The 13,949-nt window shown below is 32.3% G+C and overlaps 1 protein-coding gene across 2 annotated transcripts in view; it reads left to right on the top strand.

Annotated features, from left to right (window-relative positions):
- Nucleotides 1–13,949, top strand: part of LOC100262288 (probable disease resistance RPP8-like protein 2) — a 135,040-nt gene that overhangs the window by 12,971 nt on the left and 108,120 nt on the right. The window lies entirely within an intron of this gene.

The raw sequence follows: 13,949 nt of genomic DNA, 5'->3' as shown, positions 1-13,949 counted from the left end.
TACTCTAAACGCATAAACCAATTGAAAAATGAAATTGCCAGTCTGGTGAAATTTTTTTCATTATATATGAACTAATGCTGAGATCCTTGCTACAACTTTGTACATATATGCATGTTTAGTTTAGGTACCTAAAAGTTGGCCATGTGATACTCAGATTTGTGTTGCAACAAGTCAAACAGCAGAAAGCTCTAGGAAAGCAGTTGAAATATTAGCCAACTTTCTCAACATTCTAAGAAGTCTTCTTGACCGAAATTACATGTATGACAAGTGAAAGGTTAAAACTTTTTGGCTATTTTTTTTTTTTTTTTTTGTCTATTGTCATTGTTTATAATGTATGTTTGATCTTTGCAAACAGATTCGATGACCGAAAGATTATACTGCCGTAGATTTGCCAGGGGCTTCTACCTCATGCTTGATTCCATAATGGAGTGATTGAAAGGAAACATAATGCCATGCTATTAAAATCTCATGTATTATAGTTAGCAATGTCTACTTTCAGTGATGGTCATACCAAGGTTGAACATATTTATATTGTATCTAAACTAAAACCAATGTGCTTATAAGTTTGTTGAATCAAATTATTAGATGTTTGTTTGTACAATTATATGTGTATTAAGTGACAATTAGGATGATGTATTTGAAGGCTTTGCTTGGCATGCAAAAGTGTTATTGTTATTGGTTTGAAAGTGGTAGGTTTGGGCTTTTTGCAGGGTGATATTATTTTTAAAAAAATCAATCCATTAATAGAATTTGTCTTCTAAAAAAAGTAATTAGTATAAAAATGAAAAATACAAGTTCACCGGTAAAGAAGTGGACTTAACCTTTGGAAAATGAGTTTAGTATAAAACTTTTCAATGTAAAAAAGTGAATTTATCTCTTCAAAAAAGTGAATTGCCCATTCTATCCAGAACATGAACTCCATTCACTGAACAGAGAGCTCTGCTTGTCCATCGTTGTATTGGGGGGTTTGCTGTAAAGAAATATGTCACATACAGAATGGAAGTAGGTGCACGATAACATTAGTGCATACCTTGCTAAAGAAGGCCAAATGGGAGTAATGGCAATGCTAAACCTCAGCTACATCGACTTGCCCCATTACTTGAAACCGTGCTTTCTTCATTTAAGCCTCTTCCCTGAAGATTATGTGATCTCCTCCAGAAAACTGCTCTTTTTATGGACTGTTGAGGGTTTTGTGCCATAACAAGATGACCGAAGAATGAAAGACATGGCTGAGGTTTACTTGAATGAGTTAATCAATAGAAATTTGATTCAAGTAGTGAGAAAGAGTGTTAATGCAAGGGTCACGGAATGTCAGGTTCATGACCTTGTATGAGAGTTGGCCATTAAAAAGGCAAAAGAGCAAAACTTCATCATAGATCCTCTATTCTCCTCCACCAGTTTATCTTTCTTTGGATCTAAATCCCATAAGTTTATCTCTCTTTTCATCTAAATCCCGTTGACGAAGTATTTATTCTGACATTGAGAGGTATGCTTCCATTGAAAATTTAACTCCATATCTTTGCTCTCTCTTATTTTTCAATTTGGGGAAAAATTGTAAAGCATCGCAACTAGATTTCATTGCCAAATGCTTCAAAGTGCTTAGAGTGTTGGATTTGGAAGGTTTAGAAATTGAATGCCTGCCAACTATAATTGGGAAATTAATTCATTTAAGGTACCTGGGATTAAGGCATACTGGTCTAAAAATGCTTCCACCATTTATAGGCAACCTAAGGAGTTTGCAGACTTTGGATATAAACAATCTTAAACAAGTGCCAAATGTGATATGGAAGATAAAAAACATGAGATATCTTTACATGGAAAGAGGAACTGATTTGGAAGATTAAAAACATGAGATATGGAAGATTTCATTGCCAAATGCTGCAAAGTGCTTAGAGTGTTAGATTTGGAAGGTTTAGAAATTGAATGCCTACCAAGTATAATTGGGGAACTGTTTCATTTAAGGTACCTGGGATTAAGGCATATTGGTCTAAAAAGGCTTCCAACCATTTATAGGTAACCTAAGGAGTTTGCAGACTTTGGATATAAACAATCTTAAACAAGTGCTAAATGTGATATGGAAGATTAAAAACATGAGACATCTTTACATTGAGGGGCAAGAGGAAGATGTTCCATTGCAAATTGATACGTTGCAAAATCTTCAAATTCTATCAGGCATAACCTTCAACCAATGGATCCAGAATAATTCAAGCAAGTTAACTTGTCTTGAGAGATTGAAATTATAAGGAAAGTGTGAGGTAGAAGGGGTTAAGTTTTCAAACTCCATTGCCAAGTTATGTAGTCTTAAATCCTTGTACCTCAAGGCATCAGATGAGTCCTACGTTCCATCCCTTGCCATGAACTCTTGCCTCCATCTCTCTAAGTTGGACATAAAGAGACACATGCAAAAATTGCTTGAAACTGTTGAATTCTCACCAAGTCTCACACAATTGACATTGGAAGCATCTAGGCTAGATTGTGATCCTATGCCTGTTTTAGAGAAGCAGCCAAACTTGTTGATTCTTAGATTAAGGATAAACTCATACCTTGGAAAGAAAATGGAAGTGTTTGCAAATGGGTTTCCTCAACTCAAAGTACTTCAACTTTCAGAGTTAACAAGATTGACCAAGTTGAATATAGGGCAAAATGCAATGTCATGGCTTATGCAATTAGAAATTCATCAACGAGTGAAAATCTTACGATTTAGTGGACTCCTAAATCTAGTGGATCTAAATATCATTTTTGATGATTGAGTATGAAATTGGCTCACAAAATCTGGTTAGCTATCTCCACTGGCAAACTACTTCCTTGGGATTTTACATGGTACCTACATTAATCTATTTACTCTAGATCCCTTGAACTACCAATTTTTACTACTTGTCACTTACTTCTTGAATTAACTTATAAGACCAATATAATTACTTTTGCTACATTTTTTTTAATGTTGTTTAATTTAATTTATAACATACTTGAAAATGAAATACATGTTAGGATTCTACATTTTCTCTTTCCATAAATTTGGAAAGCAACCTTTTCTTTTATCAAACGAATCCATCTAGTGGCCTGATGACCATACTCCACCTGTCTTTGTAGACACGTTGAGCCCTATGCATTGTTATTTCTCTCACATGTTTTTCAATTTAATCACTTTTGCACATTTGATAGGTTTTAGATGCATGTATAGAACCAATATATATTTGAAAAAGAAAAAACAAAACAAATGCAAATATTTTTCTATATTCAATCCATATTAGGAAAATAGTAGTAACATTAATGGTTACTCAACTCCATTACTTTCGAACTAATTTGAACTTTAATTTTAAATATACAGTGGAAAGTTAAAAGAACATAAATTATATCTCTTCAACATTGTAAGGACGATTTTCTTTTTCTTTTTATTGTTTTTTTTTTTATTCCACTAACATGCTTTGTTTGATTTTTCTATTCATTTCAGGATCAATATAAATGATGAGATTGGATTTCACTTGTACCGTAAAAAAGGTAAGCCTGAAGGCCTAGAATTCACTTTTACCCTAGGCGATTGGTGCGGTGAATACATAAATGCATGTTTTTGTTCCTTTACTTGGATGTGATTTCTACCAAGCCAGCCTAGTAATTCATGGCCAAGTATTATTCCTTGTTCTTTTGCATAACAATTATTGATGGCAGAGAGAAGCCCAAGATCTTTTCACTGGAATTTTTCTTTAGCTAATGAACCCCACTTCAGAACCTATTATTAGATTCAACAAAACAATTTTTTTTTTTGCCAAATTAAATAACTTCATCTATTTATTGAAGAGAAATTAATTACTCCTATAGTTTTTGGTTTCTTAACAATCATATATTACTTCTTACAATTTTACTCTAAATACATAAAACAATAGAAAAATGAAAATTGCCAGTTTGGCAATTTTTTTTTCATTATATATATATGAATTAATGTTGAGGTCCTTGCTACAACTTTGTACATATATTCATGTTTAGTTTAGGTACCTAAAATTTGGCCATGTGATACTCAGACGTGTGTTGCAACAGGTCAAACACCAGAAAGCTCTAGGCAAGCAGTTGAAGAATTAGCCACCTTTCTTATATATTGAAGAAATCCTCATGCCCAAAATGACAACATGTATGACTAGTGAAATGCTAAAACTTGTTGGCTCTCTTTTTGTCTATTATCATTAATGTATGTTTGGTCTTTGCAAACAGATAATCTGAGCATGCCAAACATGTCCGATAACCTGAAGATTATGCTGCAGCAGAATTGCCAGGAGCTTCTACATTCATGCTGGAGTCATTGAAAGGAAACATAAGGCCATGCAATTAAAATCTCATGTATTATAGTTAGCAATGTCTACTTTCAATAATGGTCATGCTAAGCTTGGACAATATTTATATTGTATCTAAATTAAACTAAGACCAGTGTGCTTTTAAATTTGTTGAACCAGATTATTAGATGTTTGTTTGTATAATTATATGTATATTAACTGACAATTAGGATGATGTATTTGATGGCTATGCATGGCCTGCAAAAGTGTTATTCTTATTGGTTTAAAAGTGGTAGGTTTGGGCTTTTTGCACTAGGTGATATAATTTTTTTAAAAATCAACCCATTAATAGAACTGTCTTTCAAAAAATAAAAAATAAAATGCAAGTTCAGCAGTAAAGAAGTGAACTTATCTTGTATAAAACTTTTCAATGTAAAAAAAAAGAACTTAAATTTTTAAAAAACAACTTTAATGTAAAAGTGATTTTTCATTTTTTCAAAATACAAGATCAATATAAAAAGTAAATTTGTTTTAAAGAAACAAATTTGATGCAAAAAAAAAAAAAATGATAAAAAGACTATTTTTATATTTATTTTTTAAATAATAATTTTGAATAATATATATATATATACATTTAAAAAAAATTGGTAGGTTTGGGATCTAAATAACCATGGTGGTGCCAATTTAAATAATTTTCTGGCGATATTGCTTATAAATTTTAGTATAGGGCATATGAAAATCAATTACTATTCCCAATACAGATATAAATTTTGTTCGTCATGAATGAGTAGTTTCAAATAATGGCAAATAATTGTTTTTGGACATGCTTCAAAAATTGAAGTCATTCACACATTTTTTCATTTTTTGTAATAATTTTTGCAAGTACATTTTGGCAGATGCTTCAAAGTACTTAGGGTGCTAGATTTGGAAGGTTGGGAAATTGAAAGCCTACCTAGTATAGTTGGGACACTAATTCATTTAAGGTACTTGAGATTAATGCATTATGGTTTAAAAATGCTTCCACCATCTATAGGCAACCTAAGGAGTTTGTAGTCTTTGGAGATAAATAATCTTAGACAAGTGCCAAATGTGATACTGAAGATTAAAAACATGAGATATCTTTATATTGAGGGTCAAAAGGAAGATGTTCCACTACAAATTGATACATTGCAAGATCTTCAAATTCTATTAGGCATAACCTCCAACCAATGGATCAAGAATGATTCAAGCAACTTAACTTGTCTTGAGAAATTGAAATTAGAAGAAAGGTGTGAGGTAGAAGGGGCTGTGTTTTCAGAACTCCATTGCCAAGCTACCTAGTCTTAAATCCTTGTACCTTAAGGCATCAGATGAGTCCAACATTCCACCTTTTGCCATAAACTCTTGCCTCCATCTCTCTAAGTTGGACATAAAGGGACACATGCAAAAATTGCCTGAAACCGTTGAATTCTCACCAAATCTTACACAATTGACATTGGAAGCATCTAGGCTAGGTTGTGATCCTATGCCTATATTGGAGAAGCTGCCAAAATTGTTGACTCTCAGATTAAGGGCTAAGTCATATCTTGGAAAGAAAATGCATGTATCTGCAAATGGATTTCCTCAACTCAAAGTACTTCAACTTTTAGAGTTACAAGGATTGACCAAGTTGAATATAGGGCAAGGCGCAATGCCATGGCTTATGCAATTACAAATTCATGGTAAGGTGAATATCTTAGGACTTAATGGGCTGCTAAATCTAGTGGAGCTAAACATTAAGGGTGGAACATTTCTTAACATGAGAATTGTGAAGTTGCTCTTATTGAATAGTGTACCTCATCCTTGGCATAGTACAAGGTACCTACATTCAACTATCTACTTAGATCCATTGAACTATCAATTTTTACTACTTGTCACTTCTTGAATTAACTTATAAGACCAATATAGTTACTCTTGCTACATTTTTTTAATATTATTTTATTTAATTTATAGTGTACTTGAAAATGAAATACATGTTAGGATTCTGTATTTTCTCCTTTTGTAAATTTGGAAAGCAACATTTTCTTCTATTAAAACGAATCCATCTAGTGGCCTGATGACCGTACTTCATCTTGCTTTGTAGACACATTGACCCCTATGCATCGCTATTTCTTTCACATGTTTTTTCAATTTCATCACTTTTGTACATTTGATAGGTTTTAAATGCATGTGCAAAACCAATATATATTTGAAAAATAAAATAAAATAGATGCAAATATTTTTCTATATATATTCAATCCATACTAGGAAAATAGCAGTACCATTAAATGGTTACCCAACTCCTTTTCTTTTGAACTAACTAGAACTTAAATTTTAAATATATAGTGGAAAGTTAAAACAACTCAAATTATCTCTCTTCAACATTGTAAGGATGATTTATTTTTCAATTTATTATTTTTTTTTATGCCGCTAACATGCTTTGTTTGATTTTTCTATTCATTTCAAACTCTTTATAACTTATGAGACTAGATTTCAAATTTGCCGCAAAAAAGGTAAGCCTGGAAGTCTAGAATTCACTTTTACCCTGGATGATTGTTGGGGTGTATAAATGCATGTTTTTGTTCCTTTACGTGGATGTGATTTCTACCAATTCAGCCTAGTAATTCATGGAAGTATTATTTGACTCGTCCCTAGCAGTGGAAGTGGCAATGGCACCATCTGATTCGGGGTTCGATCCTCGGCAACGGCGCCATTTGATTCGTGCCCAATTGGTGTCTCAGCTGATTCGTGTCCAGCTGGTGCTCCTTGATTGAGGGAGTAATCAACAAAATTTATAACCTATTACACCATATACTAGGGTAGCAAAGACAAAGCTACTATAGCATAGTGGCTCTAGGATCGTTCACTGGGATGAGTTTTCACTTCACAAATGATATTAATTCAAAGTTGAATTGATGCCTTTTCATTTCAAGGTTAGCTTTAAAAGAAAACATAAACTTGAGTTGGAAAAGGTTTGGTTTTAAACTAACCACAAATAGTAACAAATTTTACTTACAAAAAAAAAGATGTTTCTTGGAGTTCAGATCACTAGGCTCAGATTCCTCATACAAAAAGGGAGTTCCGGTCACTTGTTTCTTTTCCTCGCATTAGAGAATTAACATATAGTTAATTCTCTAACCGGTGTTGTACAGATACTTCCCATTAATGGGTTCAAACACTAAATCCCTCTCACTGATGCATCTTGCAATGACTCATGCCTCTCACCTAGCATTTGTCATTCAAGGTGATCTTTAACCTTGGATTACCCGTCAAAAGCTCGCAAGAGATAACTAATGGATGTCTCCTTGGAGTCCAAAAGCTTACCAAGTGTTGGCTATTCTAGAAAATCCTACCTTGAAGTCACCTCCCAGAGGCTCGCAAGGGGTAAACTAGTGAATCTCCATGGACGGAGATCACTTGCCTTACCAAGTGTTGGCCCAGGTGATTTAAAGGCGTTTTAAGTTAATTAAAAAGATAAAAACCATTAACGGGTCACACTTTCTCTTCATTAAAAACTAAAACAACAAAACTTCCAAATTATGCATGTGGAAACTTACCCGGCTTTCCTCACTCCAAGAGACAAAAAGCTTAGCTTCTCATCATCTGTGGAAAAATCCTCAGAGTTTGGTTGGCTAGAAAGAAAACTAACGAGAAAACAAGAATATATATGAAAAACAGAGCAAGTGCTCTGTTCGTTGATTCTATATATTAGATTACATTACATCCCCCCGAGCGTCTCCTGAGAGTGTTTACAAGAGAGTTTATATAGGAAGGTAATTTACCCTTCCTTGGATACTTCCTAGCTAAGGAATTACATGAGTGGTTGAATACAAGGAGAAAATGGAAATTATACAAAAATATCTAAAGAAAAGATCTAAAAGAGTCGGTGCAAAAATATCGGGAAGCTCCAGGAACATTTCGCAGGTGAAAAATGGTGTCTGCGAGATTTCGCAGGCACTCAAGAAGGCTGCGAAATATTTTCGCAATAACAAGTTAAACTCGCAGGGCTGTGAAATTGGCTTCCACCTTGAGGTTCTCAGCGTTCCAGCTTGCGGCATGTATCGGGTAGCTTCAGGAGGAATTCCATAGCACTGTACAAAAAGGCTGCGAAATTCTCGCAACAAAAGGCTGATTTCGCAACACTTTGGAGTGATCTGCTTGCAATGGCTGTAACTCCTTTGTTTCAACTCCAAATCGCGCACCATTTGAAGCATTGGATTCTTGACTTCCTGAGCTTTGAAATGGTATATAGAATGTAGAAAATGGACTTCGGGAAGTGCTCCAAAAGTGCAAAAGAAGACTGCAGCTAGCTTTCCTCTGTTTTCTTCACTCTGTTTTTCCTCTGTCCTTGCTTCTCTCCTTGCATACTTTGAACGACTTTGGCAAAGGGCTATGGAGCTCCAAAGCTTGGTTCTTCATGAATTTGAGCTCTTCATTGCTTTGCCATGGATTCCAAATAACTCTCCTCAATCTTGGATTGTTTTGGTGATCAAATTACTAACAAAAACACCAAAACTTACACAATTTGATTAGAAATGATTGCAAGGGTCCTTAACATGTTAATTGGGTTAAAAGGCAATAACTACTACTCAAAAGTGTTTAAAAGAGTTAATTACAAGCTATGAAATAGCACTTTTTGAGTAGTAATCATTATTCATTGTTCTTTTGCATAACAATTAGTGATGCCATAGAGAAGCCCAAGATCTTTTCACTGAAATTTCTCTTTAGCTAATGAATCCCACTTCAAAACCTATTATTAAATTCAACAAAACAAGTTTTTTTTTTTTTTTTGCCAAATTAAATAACTTCAGCTTTTATTGAAGAGAAATCAATTACTTCTATAGTTTTCAGTTTCTTAACAAACATATATTACTTCTTATGATTTTACTCTAAATGCATAAATCAATTGAAAAATGAAAATTGCCAGTCTAGTGATTTTTTTTTTTCATTATATATGAACTAATGCTTAGATTCATGCTACAACTTTGTACATATATGCATGTTTAGTTTAGGAACCTAAAAGTTGGCCATGTGATACTCAGATCTGTGTTGCAACAAGTCAAACAACAGAAAGCTCCTGACAAGCAGTTGAAAAATTAGCCGCCGTCCTCAGGCATCCAAGAAATTGTTAGGTCAAAAATGACAACATGTATGACAAGTGAAAGGCTAAAACTTGTTGGCTTTTTTTTTTTTTTTTTTCTATTGTCATTGTTTATAATGTATGTTTGATCTTTGCAAACAGATAATTTGAGCATGCCAAACATGTTCGATAACCTGAAGATTATGCTGCAGCAGATTTGCCAGGGGCTTCCACCTCGTGCTTGATTCCATGAAGTGATTGAAAAGAAACATAAGGCCATGCTATTAAAATCTCATGTATTATAGTTAGCAATGTCTACTTTCAGTGATGGTCAGACTAAGGTTGAACATATTTATATTGTATCTAAACTAAAACCAATGTGCTTATAAGTTTGTTGAATCAAATTATTAGATGTTTGTTTGTACAATTATATGTATATTAAGTGACAATTAGGATGATGTATTTGAAGGCTTAGCTTGGCATGCAAAAGTGTTATTGTTATTGGTTTGAAAGTGGTAGGTTTGGGCTTTTTGCACTAGGTGATATAATTTTTTTAAAAATCAATCCATTAATAGAATTGTCTTTCAAAAATAAAAATAAAAATGCAAGTTCAACAGTAAAGAAGTGAACTTATCTTGTATAAAACTTTTCAAAGTAAAAAAAATGAACTTATCTTTGAAAATGGCGATTTTGCATTTTTAATGCAAAAGTGATTTTGCATTTTTTTTCAAAATACGAGATCAATATAAAAAGTAAATTTTGTTCATCATGAATGAGTAGTTTCAAATAATGGCAAATAATTGTTTTGGGACATGCTATCTTGGCATTCAGAAATTGAAGTCATTCACCCATTTTTTCATTTTTGGTAATAATTTTTTTGCAAGTACATTTTGGCATATGCTTCAAAGTGCTTAGGGTGCTAGATTTGGAAGGTTTGGAAATTGAAAGCCTACCTAGTATAGTTGGGACACTAATTCATTTAAGGTACTTGAGATTAAGGCATTCAGGTTTAAAAATGCTTCCAACATCTATAGGCAACCTAAGGAGTTTAAAGACTTTGGATATGAACAATCTCAATGAAGTGACAAATATGATAAGGAAAATGGAAAACCTGCGATATCTTTATATAGAGGGGCAAGGGGATGATGCCCCATTGCAAATTGATACCCTATAAAATCTTTAGACTATATTAAGCATAAGGTTCAAGCAATGGAGCCAAAATGATTCAACCAAGTTAAATACCTGTTTTGAGAAGTTGAAATTAGAAGGAAGATATGTTATAGAAGAGGTTAGGTTTTCAAACTCCACTGCCAAGCTACATTGTCTTAAATCCTTTGTTCCTTAAGAAATCGGAAGGATCTATCATTCCATCATTTGCTATGAACTCTTGGCTCTATATCTCTAAGTTGAAAATGAAGGGACACATGCAAAAATTGCCTGAAGCCCTTCAATTCCCTCCAAGTCCCATCACTAGAATGTGATCCTATGCTTGTTTAGGAGAAGCTTTCGAAATTATTGATTCTTAGATTAAGGGCAAACTAATACCTTGGAAAGGAAATGCAAGTGTCAGTAAATGGGTTTTCTCGACTCAAGGTATTTCAACATTTGAAGTTAAAAAGATTGACCAAATTGAATATAGGGCGAGGTGCGATGTCATGGCTTACACAGTTACAAATTCTCTCAAAAGTGTAGATATTGGGATTTAAGGGGCTTCTAAATCTATTAGAGCTAAACTTTATGATTATAGCTATTTTTTCATTGGCATGGTTTTTGAGAATAAAGGGGGTTATCTCCACTCACAAGCTTTTTCCTTGGATGTTACAAGGTACTTGCATTCATCGATCTATTTTGAATTCCTTGAACTACCAATTTTGTTAGGATTAATTTCACCCTCTTCCTTTCAAGTTTTGATTAGATATGTTTGACTCTTCATTGATTTTAAATTTCATTAAATATCCACCTTATTTTGAGTGATAAGAAAAGTGAGTAAAATAATAAAAAGGATAAGGGAGTTATTTGATAAAATTTTAAGCCAATAAAAATTAAATGTATTTAACCAAAATCTCAAAAGAAGTGAATGATATTAACTTGTCTTATTATACGAAGATATTAATTATTTAGTACTCAACACGTAAGAAAGAGCTCTTGAGCAAAACATTTTTATATATCATTGGCCACTCTCTCTTTTTTTTTTTTTACATCAATGGATGTAAAAAATGTGGTAAACACAAAAAAGTAATAAAATTTGCTCATAAAATTAGTAGCATTACTATCACTTATTTCCTGAATTATCTTGTAAGGTTAATATGATTACTCTTGTTGAGTCTGAAGGGGTGATCTTTAGATACAACAAGAGGCAACAAGTTGTTAAGGGGAATTTTTCTCCATTAACGTGCAGTGCTTTAGGGAATGTGTAGAGCATTTGAAGTCATCATACCATGCATCCTTGGCACCATTATTGAACATCCTACTGGAATTTTTGGTGGAGGGTGGCCCATGCTTGTGTGAAAGAGTTAAGTTAATTCTTTTTATTTAAGTTTTGATTCATGAATATCAGTTTCAATTCATAGTTGTTCTAGAATTGTAGTTATTTAATTTAATTAATTCCAATGTCAATATATTCATGTTGTCAAGTTGTTAAGTTTAGTTTTAAATTATTCCCATTTAGCCTATGTGCTTTAAAATTTTTAATTGTTTCTTAGTTTAATTAATCCTATGTGGTTATATTCGTGTTTTCAAGTCTTTAAATTTAGTTTTGATTGCTTCTATTTAGTTCAAAAGTTTTGAGGTTTCTTTTTTTAGTTTATTAGGTTATTTGTTCCCTCATGAATAAGTTGATGAATTTCTATGTGAATGTTAAGAATTATGAAATGTTACTATATATTAAGATATAGTGGTTTGAATTAAAAAATAAAAATAAAAATAATAAGGGAACATAATTGTTGATATATATTAACTTAGTGGTTTGAATAAAAAAGAAAAAAAAAAGAAAAAAAAATCCTTGAATTGAAACAATCTGTGCTGCCATGGATAGCTTGGTGTTGGAGGCCTAGTTTGATTGAATAAAAAATAAAAATTTATAAACGGAAACAATACAATTACTCATGTAAAGAAATGCTTGGATGTATGCTTGAATAAAATAAAGTTAATGGGACTGAACATATGCAACCATGTAATGAGTATTTGGTGTTAGCATTTTAAAAAATAAAAATATTAAGCACATTGAGAAGAGCTAATTGTTGCTTTTTTATTTTTCTATTTAGTTAATAATTTAATTCTTTTTTTTAAAAAAAGAAAAAAATTATTTGTTGTTAATTTTGAATACCCAGGTTAGTGTGCGCATTTCATAAAATCATTTGTTATTAACTTTGAATATTCATATTAATTTATGTTGCTCCTTAAATTGTTAGTTTTTGGTTTTGATTGATCCATAAATTTGTGTTGTCCTTAAAATTAAAAATTGTTATTTTGATTGATCCATGTTGATTTTCATTTTTCTCAGAATCCTTAGTTGTTGGTTTTAAAGATCTATGTTAATTTATGTTTGTCTCTGAGTAGTTAGTTATTGATTTGTGATAGTCTATACCAGTTTATGTTGTTCTTTAAATTATTAGATGTTGTTTTGATGATCCCGACGATGTTTATTATTTATTTGAAACTTAGTTGGCAATTTGTAATAATCCCATATTATTAGTCTCATTTTAAAACTCATTTATTGGCTCTTGATTGATTTATCTTAAATCTAAATGCTTTTAAAGTTTCAGTGGTTAGTTCTTGATTGGTATCTTGTGATCTTGCTTAAGGCCATTGGAAACCCATGATGGTTGAGCCTACTCTCACCATATTGGTTTGCTTGGTTATAAAAAATTTTTACATTGTGATTTTGTTTTCTTTAGTCTTGCTTGGTATCTTGTTTCTTATGTTTTATTGTTTTCAAATTTATTTCTTTTATTTTAAAACAAAACACTTTTCTCAAAAGATCCATTTGAAAATCTATTTTAAAAAATTCATTTAGAGTCCTTAGAAACAAAATCTCATTTTCTTAAATAATATGCAACCATGTTTTGATCGGTTCGCATCTTTCTCAGTTTTCAATAAAAACTACGGTTTTGAGTAAGACATGAATCCAAGCTTGTGGTCTCAAATAAATGGAATTTGTGTATATCAATTGGGGAATTGTTGAAACCCCTATATAAAATCATTTTTTCAAAACTCATCTTTGCTGCCACCTTTACTACTTGTTGTAATTATATCTATCTATATATTTTTTAGGAATTGTATACAAGATGTATGAGATAATTGGTGTTTTGTATACTCTTGATAATTTTTTCTATGTTATTTAGATACCAAACATGTTAAGATTCTTTCCTTTACTAATTATTATTATAACTATGATCTAACCCCCATGTCTTGTGGAAGCGCATTATAAGTTAGTTTGCTATCCAAGTACGCTCCTTCTCACTTATTTTCAAGAATTCTATGAACACGTATACTATTGATGACTATACCCATGCTTGATATAATCCTTGGATGCCTAGAAGTATGCTTGATTTGCTTGGATAAAACACATGTTGTGTATTATATTTCTATACTAACTTTGATGTTTTATG

This window comes from Vitis vinifera, chromosome 3, assembly GCF_030704535.1.
Source record: "Vitis vinifera cultivar Pinot Noir 40024 chromosome 3, ASM3070453v1".
Lineage (NCBI taxonomy): Eukaryota > Viridiplantae > Streptophyta > Magnoliopsida > Vitales > Vitaceae > Vitis > Vitis vinifera.
The sequence above is the reverse complement of the archived record's forward strand: the minus strand, read 5'-3'. Positions and strand labels throughout refer to the sequence as shown.